The sequence below is a fragment of the Orcinus orca genome, chromosome 9 (genome assembly GCF_937001465.1).
Source record: "Orcinus orca chromosome 9, mOrcOrc1.1, whole genome shotgun sequence".
NCBI classification, from domain to species: Eukaryota; Metazoa; Chordata; class Mammalia; order Artiodactyla; family Delphinidae; genus Orcinus; species Orcinus orca.
The window spans coordinates 94,953,610-94,974,328 of NC_064567.1; the positions used below are offsets into that span (position 1 = coordinate 94,953,610).

The following is a 20,719-nucleotide window of genomic DNA, read 5'->3' on the forward strand; positions in this document are numbered from 1 at the left end:
ATAATACAAAAGATCCACCAGAACGTGATTTTCAAACTGGGCTTCTGGAGGGCTATAGATTTATTATCATACATCTGGAGATTTCCCATAAAATCTGTTTCCTTAATTTATGTCATCTATAACCTAAAATAATAACTAAAATAAAATGACTGTAAACGTATTCTAAATGTCTTTGCTTATCATTTTGTACCTGAGTATTGCCACTTCATTTCAGTGCCTGCATTTCTACTTATATGTGCAAAATCTTTTGACACAAAGTCATCACTTAAGTGATATCATTTAAAAGGCAATGCAGGGCTTCCCTGGTGGCGCAGTGGTTGAGAGTCCGCCTGCTGATGCAGGGGATGCGGGTTTGTGCCCCGGTCCGGGAGGATCCCACATCCCACATGCCACGGGGTGGCTGGGCCTGTGAGCCATGGCCGCTGAGCCTGCGCGTCCGGAGCCTGCGCTCTGCAACGGGAGAGGCCACAGCAGTGAGAGGCCCGTGTAGCGCAAAAAAAAAAAAAAAAAAAAAAGGCAATGCAATTGTTTTTAAACTCTGTCTTGCTGAACACCAGGAGCACAAGGGATCTACAACCTCTCCAGTGTGAGAAACATCACAATAGTGCCTTTTCCGTAGTCTGGCTCTATTTGCAATCTCCCTATTCCTACTCTAGAAAATCTATACTCTGGGTCTTGTGGTCTCACTGTGACCTTGGAGACTAGGTTTTCCTTGACTCATATCAGGGGCCCTTTTTCTCGATGGTGTTGATCAGAAATGGGAATGAGGTGAGAAGGGGAATAAAGAAAGACAGAGTTTCCTACGAGACTTTAGAGTGTCTAGCCAGTTAGTGGTTTAGCCCAAGATCTGAACAAATAAAACAGCATTACTTGAATATTACATTTGGACTATTCCAGATGGATCTAATGTAACCTTGAAACTGATTTCAAAGTACTAGATTTTCTACTTTACATGGACAAAAGCAGTCTATGTTGTTGAAAGCCAAGAAACAAAAATGGACGCATTATCTTGTTGACTGACCAAAAGTGATCAGTAAGGTAATGGCATTGTATGTCTTGCTTCTAAGGTCCCTTGGTACTCTGAACTGATTTACAAAACAGAAATAGAGTCACAGATATAGAAAACAAACTTATGGTTACCAGGGGGGAATGGGGGGAGTATAAATAGGGAGATTGGGATTGACATATACACACTACCGTATATGAAATAGATAACTAATAAGGACCTACTGTATAGCACAGAGAACTCTTCTCAATACTCTGTAATGACCTACATGGATAAAGAATCTAAAAACGAGTAGATATATGTATATGTATAACTGATTCACTTTGCTGTGCAGCAGAAACTAACATAATATTTTAAATCAACTATACTCCAATAAAAATTTTTTTAAGTACGCATGTGCTGACATCTCTATGCTAAATGTATGACACAGTGAATTTACTTTCTTGCCTCATTAAAATATTCACATCAAAATATCGAACTAAGGATAAAGAAGGAAAAACAAAGCTACTCTGTTAATTTGCCAGCTCTAGAAAAATGACTTTGATGTGCCACTGCCTACTGAAGTTTTCTGTTAAAAACAAATCCAATAGCATGCAAATGTGTCTACATCAAGGATACACTCAAAGTGTGGTCCAAGGACCAACAGCATCTGTGGCACCTGGGAACCTGTTAGCAATGCAAATGCTCTGACCCTTCTGAGACACCCTGAATCAACATTTCTTGAGTGTGAGGCTAGCTCTCCACGCAACAGTTTGAGAAGCAGTGCTCTAGATGGATGGACAGGTGATGCACATTAGCAGGTTGATAGAATTTGCATACATTGGAGACATAACTCACATAGTCACAATTCTGAATTTTAACTCAAGGCATCAAGTAGCCTGTGAAAGTCCCTACTCCCTGTTTGCTGTTCCCTCTCTCCTACCTGTTTGCCCACAGGAGAGCGTATGACAGCGGCTTTGTTTTCCCAGACTTTTGAAGTTTTAGAAGTCAAATTGAGGGCTGCAATGGAACAATGCTTATATTTCTCAGACTTCCCGGCAGAATACATAACATATCGTTAGATTTTCCACGAATATTAATTGTATGAATGAAAATCTACCTCTATAAAAAGAAACGGCAGGCCTAGTAAGCGATAAACCATTTTGGAAAAAGTGAATCCAGGCCGTGTTGGTTCTAAGAATTTTATACATTGTCATCTTTCCAGAGGCTGTTGGACTCTGAACTTAAAAACACAAACAGATGGAAAATTTCAAGAGGAATCTACATGTCTTCAAGGTTTTATTTTGTCCTGCTGCTTATGTATTAGCAAAAATGTCTCTAGTTTTCTCTCGAATGCCATTGATTGGTCTGGACTGGCTTAGAATTCAAGTTTGAATTCTAACAGTCTTGCCCAGATGCAGACACTGTTCTTGGTCCAGATTCCCTGGTTCTTGGTATCAGTCCCCTGGACACTCCCCTAGCTGCTATGTGCTTTGATGCTAACAGCTCCCATCTGTGACCTAGAGGAAACTGTCCTTAAGCCAACAGATCTGCTGTCTCCGTAGCTGGGAGTACATTCTAGGCCTTCATGGTACAACTGACTGACTGATGAGGAAACACGAAAGCCCTCCACACTCAGGGCAGGACTCTCCCACGTGCAATTTAGGGAATTTCCCTGTGGAAGCTCACTAAGAATCAGGCTGAAATGGCACCCTGGCTTGGCCCCCTCCTATTCCCCGTGCTGCTGTAACCACTTCCTTACTAGATTCTCTTGGAAGTTAGTCCTTAATAAACTGGCGTCGTTGACTTAGGGTTGACGTCTGGGAAACTCAGTCTAAGCTACTCAGTATGCCAAATCTCATCCAAATTCAACCAGCTAGAGAGATGAAAGAAAATAATTCAAACAGTATGTTGTACACCAACATCAGATACACCTTTGTCATCAAGACTTTTCTTTCCACACCATAGTTCCTTTTCTAAATACAGAAAATTGTTAATGTTCTATAATATTGCTGCTGGTATTTCCCTTTAGCTAGAATTCTTCCCTGAAATGGGCTCCCAGAATCCACTGACCTGTTTACTTTGGACAATTAACTAGAAATTTGAAATATCTTCCTGTACAACATCATAAACATTAGAAGTTGTAACAGATATCTTTTATTGCACAAGTATAATTGGGCGTTTTTAAGTTTAGTATTAATCTTAGTATGTGGGGAAGTATAAGCAAACATTATACTAAATCTTCGTGTTTCTTCATATTTAGAGTGCTTTCTTCAAATTAATCAAAATCAGAAATATATATGACCTAAAGAAAGTCAACTATAATTGATTTTAACACCGGAACAGCTAATAACCAAGGTAAAATAATGTTAATGAAAATTAAATAAAATGGCATTTCTCCTCAAATAATCAATAAAAATGAGCATGGTCAACATATGAATAATCACACATTAATTTAAATAGAAGAAATTTGTGTCCTCCTGCATTTCTCTGTCATTGTTAGAATGAGAAATGTTTTTTCTTCTTTATCAAAGGCTGAACTTTTTAGGCTCACGCAACAATTGCAGCCCCTGACAGACATTCTGTAAGCAATTAAGCAGCTCAGGAACTGTTAGTGATACTATAGAAAACTATAGAAGATCTTCGTGCATAGAGCAATCATCTATTCCTAACAGAACTGAAAGAGAGAAACTAGCATTTCTCTAGGAGTGCCTACCATATGCTAGATACTTTTATGTGTCCTATTTCATTAACTGAGTCCTCACAATTTGGGAGGGAGCTCTGAGCAGATACATTTTCACTGATATCTGAGAAGTCCAAGATGACATGGTTTTCGTAGAGTCAGTGTGCGCCACAGGTGCAGTCTAAATCCTGACATATTTTACAGTACAGGACATTCTCTCTCATTCATGGAAACCTTAGAAGTCTGGCATTATTGCATTTTAACTTTTGAGATAAAGAAAATTAGGCACATAGGGCCCAAGGTTGCACAACCAGGAGGTGACAGAGCAAGAATTAGAACTCAGACTTCCTGCAGAGTTCATGCTATTAACCGAGATGTCTTGCTTCCCAGTCAGACCTTGGGTTTAAGATGGTGAATTGAGCACGTGTACATGCCTTTGCTCCATCCAATGGGCCCATTAAAATAATGGTACTCATTATAAGTCTCTATTGACGTTTCCTTTTTTTAGCTGTGGTAACTGTTTTTCTGATAAAAAATTTAATAAGAAATAAAAATATAACACTTAAAGTTATAATGGAAACTCCCACACAAGCAGGCGCCCAGGGCCAGCATCTAAGGAGGCCGTACTCTCAGGTATGTGCTGTACAGGTCGGTCAGCCCCGGGCTGCTCCCAGCTTGAGCCTTGTTCTGTACAGCGAAATTGAAACTGTTCATGAAAGATCATTTTCTTTTGACTGTCTTATCTTAGTACTTCCGAGGACTCCGTGTGTCTGTCTATAGATGAGGTGGGGAGATGGGGAAAAGCCAAAGACTTCACACCTGAGGCAAAGGAACCTTTCTCTTTTAAAAAGAAATCCTAAACATTTAAAGTTAAAACTCCAGCAGCAGTGTGATGCAATGCATTCCAAGTTTTCAAAATAAAGATGATAAAGGCTCATCAGGCTGCTTCTTGCAGCCCCTCTACCCCTCTCACTCGAAAAGATTATACCTGCATTTCTCCTTCCTCACATCTTAGTCAAAAATAACAAATTCAGGGCTTCCCTGGTGGCGCAGCGGTTGAGAGTCCGCCTGCCGATGCAGGGGACACGGGTTCGTACCCCGGTCCGGGAAGATCCCACATGCCGCGGAGCGGCAGGGCCCGTGAGCCATGGCCGCTGAGCCTGCACCGGAGCCTGTGCTCCGCAACGGGAGAAGCCACAACAGTGAGAGGCCCGCGTACCAAAAAAACAAAAAACAAAAAACCAAATTCAGGAACATTTTCTCATTCCTGTTACTCTTCATAGGACTTTTTTTCCCACTACCCTTCATCAAATTTTACCCATCTACATATATTTATGCATCAGTATTTTCCATTTATCACTGCATGATGTAATTAAAGCTTACTAAAATCATTTCTCCCAGAAAAAAAGGAGAAAGAAAGAAAGAAAGGGGGGAGGGAGGGAGGGAGAGAGGGAGGAAGGGAGGAAGGGAGGAAGGAAGGAAGGAAGGAAGGCAGGAAGGAAGGCAGGCCATTCTCTTGCTTTTAGTAGATGAAGGCTCAATCCTTGGTGGGGTCCCTTTTCTTGACTCTACTTAGCAGTTCAGCTCCACAAAGGTACTTCTTTAAGAGAACCAGAGGCGTGCTCATTCTGGCCCTCAAACAAGAAGCGCTTTCTCTTTCACAAAGAAAAGTCCATGCTTTATTTAGCTTTACGTACTTAGTATTTTATGTGTCATCATAAATTCTAGCCTTATTATTTCTTTTTTATTCTAACCTGAGAGAGAGTGAGAATCCACATTTACCAAAGGTGCTCAGATGATAGGTTAACCCAAAATCTTATCATCCTGAAAAAAATGTATGCACTCTAAGCTACTGCCATTCATTTCACACAGGTAGATGACGTTCACATCTGCATTACAGATCCTTTGTGTAGGATAGATGGGCTTTGAACTGGGGCTGCTTCTCAAGGGTGATGCAACAAATGAAAACTTCCCTTGAAAAAAAAAACAAAACAAAAAGGAAAGCATGTAATTTCCCAAGGTAACAGCACTTGGTCACTCAACAAATATTTATTGGGTCCTTACTATGTGCCAAGAAATGTTTTATGAGCTAAGGATAAAGCAATGAAAAAAACAGGTGAAAAATCTTACTCTCATACCAAAGGCACAAATCCATGAGAGAAAAAAATTGAATGAAGTTGGACTTCACTAAAATTTAAAACTTCTGCTCTGTGAAAGACATTGCTAAGAAAAGGAAAGCCACAGATTGGCAGAAAACCTTTGAAAAAAAATATCTGCTGAAAGACTGTTATCCAAAACACACAGAGAAGTCTTAAAATTCAGCAATAAGAAAACAAACAACCCAACTAAAACATGGACAAAAGATCCGAACTGGCAGCTCACCGAAGAAGACATACAGATGGCAAATAAGCACAGGAAAAGATGCTCCGCCTCATATATCATCAGGAAAATGCAAATTGAAACAACAATGAGACACCACGACGTATCTATCGGAATGTACAAAATCCAGAAAACTGCCGACACCAAATGCTGGTGAGGATGTGGAGTAACAGGCGCTCTCATTAATTGCTGGTGGGAATGCAAAGTGTACAGTCATTCTGGAAGACAGTCTGGCAGTTTCTTAAGAAACTAAACATACTCTTACCACATGATCCAACAACTGCACCCCTTGCTATTTACCCAAATGAATTGAAAACAGATGTCTACACAAAAACCTGTACATGAATATTTATAGCATTATTATAAGCATTTATAGCAATATTACAGCATTATTCATAATTGCCAAAACTTGGACGTCATCAAGATGTCTTTCAATAGGTGAATGGATAAACAAACTGGTACACAATAAGAAATGAACTAGCAAGCCAGGCTAAGACAGGGAGGAAACTTAAATGCGGATCACTAAGTGAAATAAGCCAATCTGTAAAAGCTACGTATTGTATGATTCCAACTATATGACATTCTACAAAAGGCAAAATGATAAACAATAAAAAGATCGGTGGTTACCATGGGTTGGATTGGAGGGAAGGAGGGAGAGAAAGAGGAAGAGAAGGAGTGAGAGTGGGGGAGGGAGGAGCAGGTTAGGGAGAATATGGGAACTCTGCACTTGCCACTCAATATTTTTGTAAACCTAAAACTGCTCTAAAAAGTAAACTCTATTAATTTTTTTTTAAAAGTCCTACTCTCATGAAACGTATAGTCCAGTGGGGAAGAGGGAGGTGCACGGTGTGGGGAACCAATGAGTAAACAAAATAATGTAAATGGATGATAAAATATGGTAGAAGTGATAAGTGCTATGGAAAAAATAAGGAATGGAAGAAATAAAGGGAATTCTGGGCTGGGAGGGACCATGTAAATAGAGTGGTGGAGGAAGAGCTCACTCGGAGGATGATAATTTGAACACATTGAAGTGAGGGAGTTATACATAGGATATCTGGAAAAATAAAATACTAGGCACGCCGGCTGTGTTGGAAGACGAGCAAGTAGGTCATTGTGACTGGAGTGGAGTGAACTAGAGGGAGTGAAGGTCAGAGAAGGTGAAAGCGAAGCATAAAGCAAGATCTGCAAGGTTTTGAGGCTACTACTATAACTGTGGCTTTACTCCAAGGGAAATGGGTAGCCATGAGGCTTTGAGTAAAGGAGTGACAGGTTCTGACTTTTAACAGAATCACACCTGCCATGTTGAGAATAAGCATACAGAGTAATATGTAGAAGCAGGATCCCAGGTGGGAGGCATTGCAATAATCCAGGCAAGAGGTGATGAAGGTTGGGACTAGGTTACAGCATCAGAGCGGAGGGAAGTGCTCACATTCCAGACAGACTGGAATGAACGGCCCAGAGTTGCAGCACAGATCAGCTCCAAAAGGCAGTTCCAGAGAGGGGAGGGATAAATTGGGAGACTGGAATTGACATATACGCACTACTATATATAAAACAGATAACTAATAAGGACCTACTATTTAGCACAGGGAACTCCACTCAATACTCCGTAATGGCCTATACGGGAAAAGAATCTAAAAAAGAGTGGAGCTTGGTGCTCTGCGACCACCTAGAGGGGTGGGATAGGGAGGGTGGGAGGGAGGCGCTAGAGGGAGGGGATATGGGGATATATGTATATGTATAACTGATTCACTTTGTTATACAGCAGAAGCTAACACACCATTGTAAAGCAATTATACTCCAATAAAGATGTTAAAAAAATGAAAATAAATAAATAAAGAGTGGATTATATGTACATGTATAACAGATTCGCTTTGCTGTACACCTGAAAGTAACACAACATTGTAAGTCAACTATACCCCAATAAAAATTTTTTTAAAAATGAGAAATGTGGAAGTTGAAAGCAAAAAAAAAAAAAAAAAAAAAAAAAAAAGAAGGCAGTTCCACCTGGGGTAGAAGAGCCTCTGAGTGGAGAGTCACTTATTCCGGGCAGATGAGAGATCATGGGTACCATGAAGGGGGCATGGGCATAGCGTCAGACAGGTCCGGACCAGTTGCTGTTTCCTCTGCTAACCAGCTCTGTAAGTCATGATTAATTTACCTCTTGAATCTTGGTTCCCTTATCTAAAAACTTTAATGATATTTGCCTTGTAGACATGATGAGGGGATTAAATAATATCTAATAGGTACTTAAACAATGGTTGTTTTCTCTAATGGAAAGATTCCTGTGGCCAGTGCCTACTTCTGCCCCCAGGAGTGAGATGTGACATCCTTGAAGCTGCAAGTCCAAACATAAAGGTTAAGAAGGGGCCAACAACCAGGACTCTCCCAATCGAGGTTTGCCTGGCCACTACCACTGCAGAGTGCCCATGTGACAAGAAGAGGGGGCAAACTTAGCCCTGGGGCATGTTGTCCATGTGATTCCAGAGAGCCTCCTCTTCAGTGAGTGCTTTCTGTTGAGGTATTGACATGGAACACAAATGTCCTCATTCTCTGCACCCATTCCAAGATGTCCATCCATGTGTCTTTTCAAAAGACTTCCTATCACCCTTCTCCAATCTTGTTTTTTTCCAAGACCGCTCAGACAAGCCAGCATGGATCGACCACAAGCAGAGAAGATCTATGTATTCCTCTGGCCCTCCAGTCATCTAATCTGTTCCCTAATCGAGGTATTTCCCATATTTATAGTAACCATAGTAGGGGCCTATTTAAGGTAGGTGATGCTGAGGAACAACCTCAAAATCTCAGTGGTTTGACACATAAATGGCTTATTTCTTTTTGATGAAAAGCCCACTGCAAACCCAGCCTAATCTTCAGAGCAACTGTCCTCCATCTTGTCCAAGTAGAAAGTGGTTCCATGTCCTTCAGATGCTGCAACATCTGAAACACGCAGCTTCCTTAACTATCATGAAAAAGGAAGTGAGAGGAGGGTATCATACTGGCAGTGAAATGCTTCAGTTCAGAGGGTGACACTGACCCAGAACTAATCACACAGTCCCGTCCAACCACAAGAGACTGGGAAATGCCATATTCTGTGAGCTCAGAAGGGGAGAAGCAGATACTGGTGGACACCAGTAAAGTAACTCTGTGACCTGTGCCACAGCTGTAATCTGATAACTCTGCCAACATTACTTCTGTAAGTTGCAGGAATTGTGGTTTCAAATAAAAGTAAGACTGTTTACTGTCATATTTCCACTAAAAGAAAAATTACTGAGTGCTTATTGATTCAAGCAAAGGCATGAATTCAAACACAATGTAGGTTTAAGCTAATCACAATAGTCCCTACTCTCCAATTTGGAACAATTTCCTCTTTGGTTGGATAGGTATAACTAAGACTAGAAAACTCCGAATACTGAAATGACCAGGAGAGAAAGGCAGTTGCCATTGCTAAGATATTTGAGGTGGAATTTCCCTAAAATCCACTTTTACCCCAGTACATGACTATATACATAGTTGCTGAACTTAAACTTAATAGATGTTTTTATTTCTTCAGTTGAATCAACACATATTTATGGAGTATTTGCTTACTGCTAGACATTATACTAAACAGTGAGAGGCACACTATGAAACACAAAGGTCTAATTCCTGACTAGGGAACACAGACATACAGAGAATAGGTATAGGCAACAGAAGACTCCGTAGGGTACATTGCAAAGTGGACTGCCCCAAGAAACTGACCCGGAGAAAAAGGTTTGAATTCAAGAGGTTTATTTCAGAGGTAATTCTAGAATGAGTAGGGGAATGAATAAGCTTTCTATTGCTGCCATAAAAAAAAACTATCACAAAGTTTAGTGGCTTAAAACAACACAAATTTATTGTTTTATAGTTCTGTAGGTGAGAGGCCTGACATAGATGTCTCTGGACAAAAATCAAGGTGTCAGTAGCCACTGCCTTCTCCAGATTCTAGAGGCCACACCCACATTCCCTGGCTCATGGCCCCCCTTCTTCCACCTGAAGGAGGCCATCTTCAAAAGCAACAATTTTGCATCTCTCTGGCCCTTCATCTTTCATCATGTCTCTCTCACCACAGTTGAGAAAGGTTCTCAGCTTTCAAAGACCCAGGCCATTAGATTGAGCCCACCTAAATAACCTAGGATAATCTCCCTGTCTCAGATTCCATAACCTTAATCCCATCTGCAAAGTCCCCTTTGCCTTGTAATGTAACATACTCATAGGTTTTAGGGATTAGGGTGTAAGCATCTTTGGGGCCATCATTCTGTCCACCAAAGGGAGCATGGAAGTGAGACATCAGAGAGGTGGAATCCCATAGAGTGTGCACATACAATGGAATACTACTCAGCCATATAAAAGAACAGAATTTTGCCATTTGCAGCAACGTGGATGGACTTGGAGGGTATTATGCTAAGTGAAATAAGTCAGACAGAGGAGGACAAACACTGTAGGATATCACTTGCATGTGGAATCTAAAAAACACAGCAAACTAATGAATATAACAAAAAAAGAAGCAGACTCACAGATTTAGCGAACAAACTAGTGGTTACCAGTGGGGAAAGGGAAGAGGGAGGGATGATAGGGGGATTGGGGAGTAAGGGATACAAACTATTAGGTATAAAATAAGCTACAAAGACATATTATACAACATGGGAATATAGCCAATAACTATAAATGGAGTATAACCTCTAAAAATTGTGCATCACTATATTGTATACCTGTAACTTATATAACATTGTCCAGCAACTATACTTCAATAAAAAAAAAAGAGATGGAGGGATAAATTGGGAGATTACAATTGACATATACACACTACTGTATAAAAAACAGATAACTAATAAGGACCAACTGTTTTAGCACAGGGAACTCTACTCAATACTCTGTAATGACCTATATGGGAAAAGAATCTAAACAAGTGTGGATATATGTATATGTTTAAGTGATTCACTTTGCTGTACAGCAGAAACTAATACAACATTGTAAATCAACGATACTCCAACAAAAATTCTTTTAAAAAAGAGATGGAAGCCCATAGAATGTGCATTAATAAGCAGGTCACTACAGTAGGCACTTGGGGGCTCAACCCTACTGGGGACATTGGGAGATGGTGTAGAACTCACTTCAGAGTTGTCTCATTCTAAGGGACAACTTAACAGCCTGAGGGCTGTTCTGAGGGCATCTCCTAAAGGCTCTTGGGAGTCATAGATGAGTCCAGGAGGAAGCTGACAGCTCACTGCACAGAGCAACTGTGCTTGGTGAAGAAATATGGCAAGGTGCCAACAGCACCTGCTACCCAGAGAAACAACTTATTATTTCAGAGTCAACGCAAAGCAATAGATGAAGCCTTTATAATCACTCCATCTCTTCATCAGTTAGGAGTGGTTTAATGGAATTACAGGACCAAGATCCGGAAAGCTGGGTTCATGTCCTTTATCTACCACACAACATTGAATTATGGGTCCAAACACTTGTCTGAGCTCCATTTCCAATCTGAGGAGTTGGACTAGACAAACTCTACAACTCCTTCCAGCTCAGGCACGCTGCTTTTTATGAGTTTTCAGGCTACTCACCCTGGTGACGGCTATGGCTTTCCTTAAACATTTCATATAAGAAATCCACACCAAAGCAGGGGGCAGCTGCAAACAGGCACTTTTCCCCAACTCAAATTTTAAATGTCAACACACAGTTCACTTATAAAAAGTCACAGGAAACAAAAAAGAATGATTTAATGGAAGGGTGTAATTCTAATGAATGCTGCCTGCAATTGACTTGGGAAGCTAACCAGGGAAAACCAAGAATTGACTAAATCAGACCTTAACCAACCACAGGGAAGTTGGAAAATCGATCAGGTATGACAGACTGCAAACATCCTTGACCTTGGGAATGAGTTCTTGACCTTGGGAAAACTTGTGAGTCAACACAATATTTTCTGGGAATCCTTGAGATGGATTTGAAAATGCTCAGACAGACTCTGAGTTTGCAAATTAATCTAGTTCAAGATTGAAGTTCACGCCTGGGAAAACAGAACTGTTTTGAATCCGTATGACAGGGGGTGAGGGGGAGAAGCATGGGTGTGAGCTGCCTTTCAGTCACTTGGCTTTGCTCTCAGTATATACATTGGTAAACAACCAGATTCCATCTCCACCATCATTCATGTGTAAGTTCCCACAGCCCTCTCTATCAGTTGTCTTATGTCTATATAAATGCTTTGCATTCAGGGTCACGTCTTTTTCTGTATTTTTCACCTTTATAGGAAGAGAAGTTCACCCAAGTTGAACAAATGTTATGAAATGGCTATGTAGTATGCCTGAAAGGTTTGTTTTTAAATTTGATGGTAATCAAGTTAATGTGGGCAGATACACACAGCACTATAACGACACAGTTGTAATAATTTTAAAGTAATGACCTCGTTTTTTGTATACCACATGTTCACGTTCCTGGGTGAGCCTTCAGATGTTCCCCCTCCATTGTTTTTATACATTAAAATTGGATAGGCATTGATTTTAAATTATTCAATGTCTATTTTTTTATTGGAGTATAATTGATTTACAACGTTGTGTTAGTTTCTGCTGTACAGTGAAGTGAATCAGCTATGCATATACATATATCCCTTCCCTCTTGAACCTCCCTCCCCCTCCATCCCACCTATCTAGATTGTCACAGAGCGCTGAGCTGAGCTCCCTGTGCTATACAGCAAGCTCCCACTAGCAATTTAAAATAACAACAACAACAACAAAAAGTATTTGTAACTAACTGCTGGAATAGAAGACATCCAAACCACTTACAGTGTGTTCAGTTTATTTTAACCTTTCAAAATAATAAATTCTGATTATAAAGTGAAGATACAATTACGTGTAAGCTTATCCTTATAAATGAATCACACTTGAAAGTTTATTAAGCATGCTTGTATCTCTTATCACATCCAGGACTCCTAATAATGCTCTCAGGTAGGAGACAGGTATGATTTCACTTTATAGAGAAAGAAATTGAGGTTCAGAGAAGCTAAGTCATTTGCTCAGGGTTATTCAATCAGAGATCAGAAAGCCCACTTCTGGCTCCATTCCCACCTCATCCTTACCATAAGGAGAACTGGGGTCTGCCAGCTGCATTAGCCCCTCCAGACATGATGAAATGGACAAAATGATCCCATGTCTCCCAACTCTCTGTCCTATAACTTTTCCCTTTGACTCTTGTAAGCGTCCAAATGCTCTCATGCTAATTTCTTAGCAAAACCTATGCTCAAGGAGGATATAAAATCAGTTAATATGAGTATGCAGCCTGGTGTTTTCTCATCCACCAAAGTTTCACTTTTAGTAGAGTTCTGGAGCTTAAGCCCTAGGAATGAAATTTTAGGGAGCCTTGAACTGAAAAGCTGTGGCAGAAGGTTGGAGTTTTGTGAAAAGAAGCTGTGAGGTAGGAAAGAGGGAATGACACCTCTTTAGAATACCAGCTCTGTTTGTTGGGCAATCAAGTCTTTCGTGATTAAACTAGGTTCTTATTTTCTTTTTTCAAGCCTTCTCTACTCATGCTCTCCTCAGTATTCCTTATAATTTTAGAAAATTTCTTGGGGGAGTTTTGTTGTGATATGGAACATTGAGGCTTTCTTCCAAAACATGGTTTTTCAAAATGTGTTCTCTTAGAAACCAAGTGGTTTGTGTGGTGTACATTTTCATCACTGTCTGAAGCACAGTTTCCAAAGGCGAGAGCCGCACATGTCTGCTGGTGCCCTGCTGGCTTTGGCAGCCTGTGAAAGCCTTTTCTGGGTGATTTTGTTCACCTAACACTTAGTTAACCTTGCAGACACAATGTAATTATTCATAGGACTCTGCCTATGGGTTTACTGAGTAATGATGATGGTCGAAAACTACAGATTTTTAATTTTTTATTTGACTGTTATTGAAGTACTCTTGACTTGGTTCCTTAAAGCTACCATTCCACTTATTCCTACACTGGTACAAATAGAAAAATAACAACAACAAAAATTCCACTACGAAACAAAAACAGACTAACCGATATAGAGAACAGACTTGTGGCTGTCAGCTGGGGCGGGGGTGTAGGGGAGGGAAGGAGTGGGATTAGCAGATGCGCACTATTATATATGTAGGATGGCTAAACAGTAAGGTCCTACTGTAGAGCATGGGCAACTATATGCAATATCCTGTGAGAAGCTATAGTGGAAAAAATATGTAAAAGAATATATATATGTGTATATATATATACATATATATATATATACATATATAATTGAGTCACTTTGCTACACAGCAGAAATTAAACATAACATTGTAAAGCAACTATACTTCAATAAATCTTTTTTAATTTCCAAAGATAAAATATAAATTTAGTTTATCAGAGAAACCTTTGCTATGCGGACATGGAGTGAATTCTTTGTGATGCAGACTCTACTCATGCTATGAAAGAGACGTAGTCAAAGGAAAGCGGGGTTCTGGTTTGCTTGTGTGTGTGGAGTGTGGGTTGGGGGCATAAGGAGCAAGCCTGAGGGAGAGGAACAGGAGAGGAGAGGCTCTGAGCACTGAGCGTGTGATTCAGGCAGAACGAAGTAATTTTAGACACGTTGTTGAACTCCACTGAGCCTCTGTTTTCTCAGCTGTAGAATGAGGAGTTGGACAACTGTGTCTTAAGAACCCACCCAGCTCACTGTGCTTCCATGAAACCCAGCCTACCAGCCACAAGAAGCAGGGAAGACAGTTAAGAAACTCCTGAAATTTCCACCCCAAAGCCTCAGGCTGGAAGCCAACCCTCTGTCGAGGCCCCTGGGGAAGATGCATTCAATGGCTGGGCCACTGACTTTTCTATAATTAGGGTCCAGAGAGGGAACAAGAGACTTTTCCTATAACATATGCCCTTTTGAGGAAAATGTCAACCTAAACAAGATGAGGCTCGTCTCCCAAACTCACCAATAAATACCACCACTTAGGGTTCATAGATTCATTTTGAATCGCTATCTGGGAAACAGACATGAAATAAACTTTTAGAGTTGATTCCCAGACATGACTCAGAAAGGAGGAATATCCAACAGCACTTTACTTCCATCCATTCTGTACTCAATCTGGACTTGACTGCTTGGACCAGAATTCACAAACCAAACCCAATGGGGCTCAAAGTATGAGGTCCGAGCAACGCACACTAGAATTTGCCTTCCTTAAATACAAGTGTTCACTGGTGTAACTGGAAGATGAGTTCGCTCCAAGTCCCAAGTGAAAAAAGATACTCAAGTATCTCTGCAAGGAAGAACTAGCAAGCTCATCAACTACGATTCCACAGATACCGTAACATTTGTACTGAGTCTAAAACCTTGCTGAGAGCTGTCAGCCTATGAAAATGCTACTTGAACATGGCTCCCATTACGCCCATGTGTTTGCAATTTCAACTTATGGAAATGTAGCCACACTTTTATTTACTCATTTTTACTAAACACCTTACTCAAGGCAAGCTCATTTATGCAAAATAGTTATTATCAGCTACCATCGAATCATTAAGATAATCCAGGGCTTCCCTGGTGGCGCAGTGGTTGAGAATCTGCCTGCTAATGCAGGGGACACGGGTTCGAGCCCTGGTCTGGGAGGATCCCACATGCCACAGAGCAACTAGGCCCGTGAGCCACAACTACCGAGCCTGTGCGCCTGGAGCCTGTGCTCCGCAACAAGAGAGGCCGCGACAGTGAGAGGCCCGTGCAACGCGATGGAGACTGGCCCCCGCTCGCCGCAACTAGAGAAAGCCCTCGCACAGAAACGAAGACCCAACACAGTAAAAATTAATAAATAAATAACTAAACTCCTACCCCCAACATCTTCTTAAAAAAAAAAAAAAAGATAATCCAGTGTATCAGCTTGATCATTTCTCTTCCTTTTCACTGACATTTGGTCCAGGGGTGTTTTGTTGATCCAATGAATGTAAAGGAGGGTCTATCTCAGTACCTACCATTGCTCCTGAATGAGCAGTCGTTTTGGTAGGCCAGCAGCAGAGAAGGCTAACTTAAACCCTAAATCCTGAAAAGGACCGTTCAGGGGTGATTAACCTGTAGAGCAAGGAAGGACTTTAGGAATTTGTAAAATCAAATGCAGTATTATATGACTATGAGAATATGCACATTTTTTCTGAGAAGATCATTCATAATTCTCAAAGGGTTTTATGACTTTAAGCAAATCTATGAAATCCATGTTTTACCCAACAAAGGGTAAAACGTCAGCTGTGACATGTTGAAGTAACGCTAGAGTCATATTGACTTGAGCGGAAATAATGTGGGATGGCAACTGGGATACAAGCCTCCCCAGGGAGAGGGACACGTTGGTCCCAGGTTAAAAACCCAAGATACATTCCTAATATCAAGGTTGAGGTAGATGATTTTTCATCTAGTTGAGCCATCTTTAGAAAACCGGGAGATCAGAGGGAGAGTGAAGAAATCTGTGAGAGCACTGGGTTCAGAGAAAGTAAGAAGGTTATTTTGTGTTCTGAGCTACAAAAGAACTATTTAGCAAAATATAGGTAGGCAGCATCTAGGGCCAGCATTCATGGTCCAGGTGGCTGCCTTAATAAAGGACGAAGAAAGAAAAATATTCTGCTTTCCAGGAATGAAGACCGTCACTTTGATCGGAGACTGGGGATAGAAGTAGAGAGAACTAACAGCAAATTTCACATGAGGATTGGCAGCTAGGGAAAGCATCAGTTGCTTTGATGATGGAGTGTGAAACACTCAAGTAGCCATGGAGACAGCTATGCTTAAACAGAGGCTGGGTTTGCGGGTCCAGGGTCAGCCGCCACTCCTCCACCCTCATTCCCCCGGGCCTGGGTCTCTACACATGAGTTGATGGGCACAATGGACGTTTCTTCCTGAAGTCCATGGGGAGAGGTCTGTACATGGGTGCCAGAGAGACAGGAGGGAAAAAGCAGGATAATGTTAAGATGACAGTAATATCTGTCCCTACTTTGGGCTATTTTGAACACCTTGGAAAGCGGGTATCAGTCCGTGTTTTTCGGAGCAATTTTGTGAGTTCCTGAGCATAGGTGGGGCCACTTTCCCCCCGCCCCCGCCACCTGGCTGTGTCTGCAGTGTTGCACCCCTGAGGGCTGTGGAGAGACAGTGGCACGACTTCACGCCCATGGAGAGTGGGAGAGCTGGCGGGAAGAGACGGGCCGTTACTCTCACACTGAGGCAAGGCCAACCTTGCTGCTTCTTAGTACCAATTCTTCCCTCCAATAATTTGCAGAAGCAATCCCACAAGCCATCTGGAGTTTCTAGAAGCTCATGAGCACATTTATGTCTGAGCCCATGTGACCCTCTCTCCGAAACTCTGAGAAATGAGGGATGAAGATTTTGAGGAGAGGCAGAAAGAGCTTGTACTAAGAAGATGGGGCTAAGAATCTAGAAAATTCCAACATCAATGTTCAAAGTGTACTCTTAGACACCAAAAGGAGATGAGGTCCCGGCTGAGGTCTGTATGCACTTCCTTTCCACCCTCTCATTCTCCTTTTCCTCTACTCCAACTACCCTACTGCAGCACATTCTCCCTTTAGCCAGGTCCTACGTGTTTCTATGACCTACTTCTCTGTGCAGCACCTGCTGCACTGACCACCCCTGCACTCCTGCAACTCTCTTCGCTTTGACTGAGATCATCTGTTCTCCTCCCTGCTTACTTACAGCAATCTTCCCAGCTCCTACCCAAAGCTTCCAGCTCTTTCTCTGGACAACCCCAAAACGTCCCACAAGATCATTTGCAGCTTTTTAATTGGATATCTTGGCAAACACCCTGTTTGTGTAAGACGGTCCTTCTTTGTAGAGGAATTTCATACTTGGTAAAGACTTGAGAAGGTCCTTTATTTTAGCTGTAGCCGTTGGCTATCATTATAGTTTGTTCTAAATCATTTTACTGCATTTAATTTTGTAAAATGTTATTTCAGCTGTTGCCATCAGAAATAATTAGATCTATGTGAGATTTCTTCCTTCCTCATCCAGCTGCCGTCCAGAATTATGTCAATCATTTGTGCTTATGATGTCATGGTTTGTTTCCATGGTAACAAATATGCAGTCACAAGAACCTCATTATCATTTCATTAAGGTGATGACATATTTATAGTATGCAGGGACAACATATCGCCCCTTTAAATAACGTGCTCCTATGGCGTGCATTAATACCCTTCTTCCTGACTGTACGTTATTTCCCTGTGGTTTGCATCATTTCCTATACATACTGCACACTGCTTGCTTGTTTCTTTCTTGCTTAAAAGAAATAAGGCAACACAAAGGTATTAAAATAAGTAGATCCAAGGGAGAAGAAACATTTACAATAAGAAAGTCAAAAGACTATCAAATTACTACCAAAAAAATCAAGCTGTTCAAAGCTTCATACCTAGCAGGATTTACCAACGTGTTTATTGAAAATATTAACTCAGAAGTTGAGAGACAATCAAATAATATTTTAAGTAATCTAGAATAGCTGCTCCCCGTATTGTAGCACTCTTAATTATGCGTCTGTAAAGAGACACTTGAAATGTTGGCACACTAATGACGTAAGTATAAATTTTGATTTCACTGAGGATGCAATATCAGGTGACACATTTCAGATCGTTCTGTGAATGTGGTTCTTTCTTCTTGCCGCTACCATCCCCCTGCCTTTTCATGAATCCTATTCAGAAGTGAAACATTTATTCGGTTCAGGGAGATTCTCTCTGGAGGGGAAATAATTTTATCAGTAAGACTCCCTGGTGATGAGGCTGACTGGGGACTGTTGTTAATCAGCCTTTTTGACATGGCGGCTTGAATAGCCCTTCCCATGATGCTCCGTGATTCCACCTTAACGCTTTCCCTTTGAACTCAACATGACTCGTACCTGCCTTTTTCTCCCTTTGTGTGTCTGAATTTATCCCACTATTAACTTTAATTGGAAAGGTGCCTTTTGTTCCCCTACTGGAGTCATACAGTAACCACTGAACTCCCTAGGCTAAATTTCAGGGGTAGTTAAAACTTAATTATTTTAATAACTGAGGGGGATAAATAATGATTAACTTGGATAACTTCACAGTGATTAATAGGAAGTTACTGAAAAGAAGCATACATTTGTATACATTTGACTTTTTAAAAAAGTTTCGATTCAAAGGCTCCTCTGAAAAGAGGAGAAAAATAGAGCAGGCTGAGAAGTGGGCTCCATGAGGATGTTTGCATGAGGGTCGGAGGAGCTTCCTGGCAGAGGACTGACCGTGGAGAAGGAGAGGGTGTAAATGAGAGCAGTGCTTCCTCATCAGTGAGGAGGGCTGATTAGAGCACGAATGGGCCTACTCTGGGATGTACCTGTGAGTGAAAACAGAAAGAACTGTGTCCGTTGAGTGTCTAGAAGACTTTGGAAGCTTCGGGAAGACCTGCTTTGGAATCTGGTAGCACAAAGTTCAGGGAGACAGACTCAGCCACTATCGGTTTGTTGTATTCTTTGGAGTTCTTGGCAGTCCCTTGGGGGGGACAGACACCAGTGCCCTGGGGAACAAGCGTGAGTCACTGAAACTCAAACACCGGCAAATATCACCAAAAGCTATGACACCTTTGTCCAGCGTCCAAAGTCTAGCGCCCCTGGTGGACGTTAGCTGCTTCACAGGGATCAGAGGCCCTAAGAGAGGATCTCAAAAAAAACACGAAGTAAAAAAAAGCTATCCATGTGATAGCTTAGAGGATGCATTTGTGGGTACACCAACGATATTATCAAAACTATAAAGACTAGAGGTCTGGGGTCTTAGAGGAGCATGTTAAAATCCTACAATAGCAGTAGATGAGAGAGGTAGAAATGTACTACTCTGCCATGTTATTTTGACCCCTATTTGACTTCCAGAGTCTTGTATTCTAGAAAAATGGCTGATCGCTATACTGGAAGCAAACAGTTGGACTAGTACTCAGATGGCTATAAATAAAAAAAACTCTTGATATGTTTAGATTTGCTCTCTTCATTATCCCAGAGATCAGTGTTTATAATAAAATCAACGAATCAAATCATATTGACATTGTCAGTTTCAAGAGTGAAAACAAGGTTAATCTATTTATTGTTGTTCTTTTGGAAAGTACTTTTTGTCTTATTTCAGGAACTTGTTAATCTTACAAAGTGCAAGGAGGGATCAAGTGTCTTTCAAGCAAGAGGGAAGATCGGTCACCCAAAGGAGAGGGCCAAACAGACTCACCACATTTTTTAAAAATCAAGTTTGTTAATAACTAAAGTGACAATAAATCCTTTCATTGCTCTGTATGTAAATATATTTCTCTGTGGGAAAAGTCTGCTTGGGGGAGCAGAACATCTAAATTCTAGCCCCAGATTTGCCTTCTACTTTGGGACCTTTGGATAAGATACCTGACTTCTCTAAACTTTAGCCCCACTGTATTTAAAATTATGTTAATAACATTTTCCCCACCTCCTTCAGAGATGTGTGGACAGCAATGATTTATGCGAGAATGCTGTGTAAACTGTAAAGCATGTAGCAAAGATAAGATACTGCAATTTCAGTTTCATTCCATCTGGCTTCCAGCTCCACATGCCTTCTGAGAACTTGGTCCTCTGAGATTTTCATGCCCTTCCCTCCTGCTCTTGCGCTACCTTCGATATGGTCTTCTGAGGAGTTATGTTTCCTCTGAGACACATGAGATGAAGCAATCTAGAAGTTTACAG

The 20,719-nt window shown here is 41.1% G+C and overlaps 1 long non-coding RNA gene across 1 annotated transcript; it reads left to right on the forward strand.

Annotated features, from left to right (window-relative positions):
- The first annotated feature begins 16,813 nt into the window (after positions 1 to 16,813).
- Positions 16,814 to 20,287, forward strand: LOC125965352 (uncharacterized). Its single transcript, XR_007479140.1, has 3 exons — positions 16,814 to 16,929; positions 17,288 to 17,512; positions 20,142 to 20,287. It is a non-coding gene; the product is annotated as an uncharacterized LOC125965352 (long non-coding RNA).
- The last annotated feature ends 432 nt before the right edge of the window (positions 20,288 to 20,719 follow it).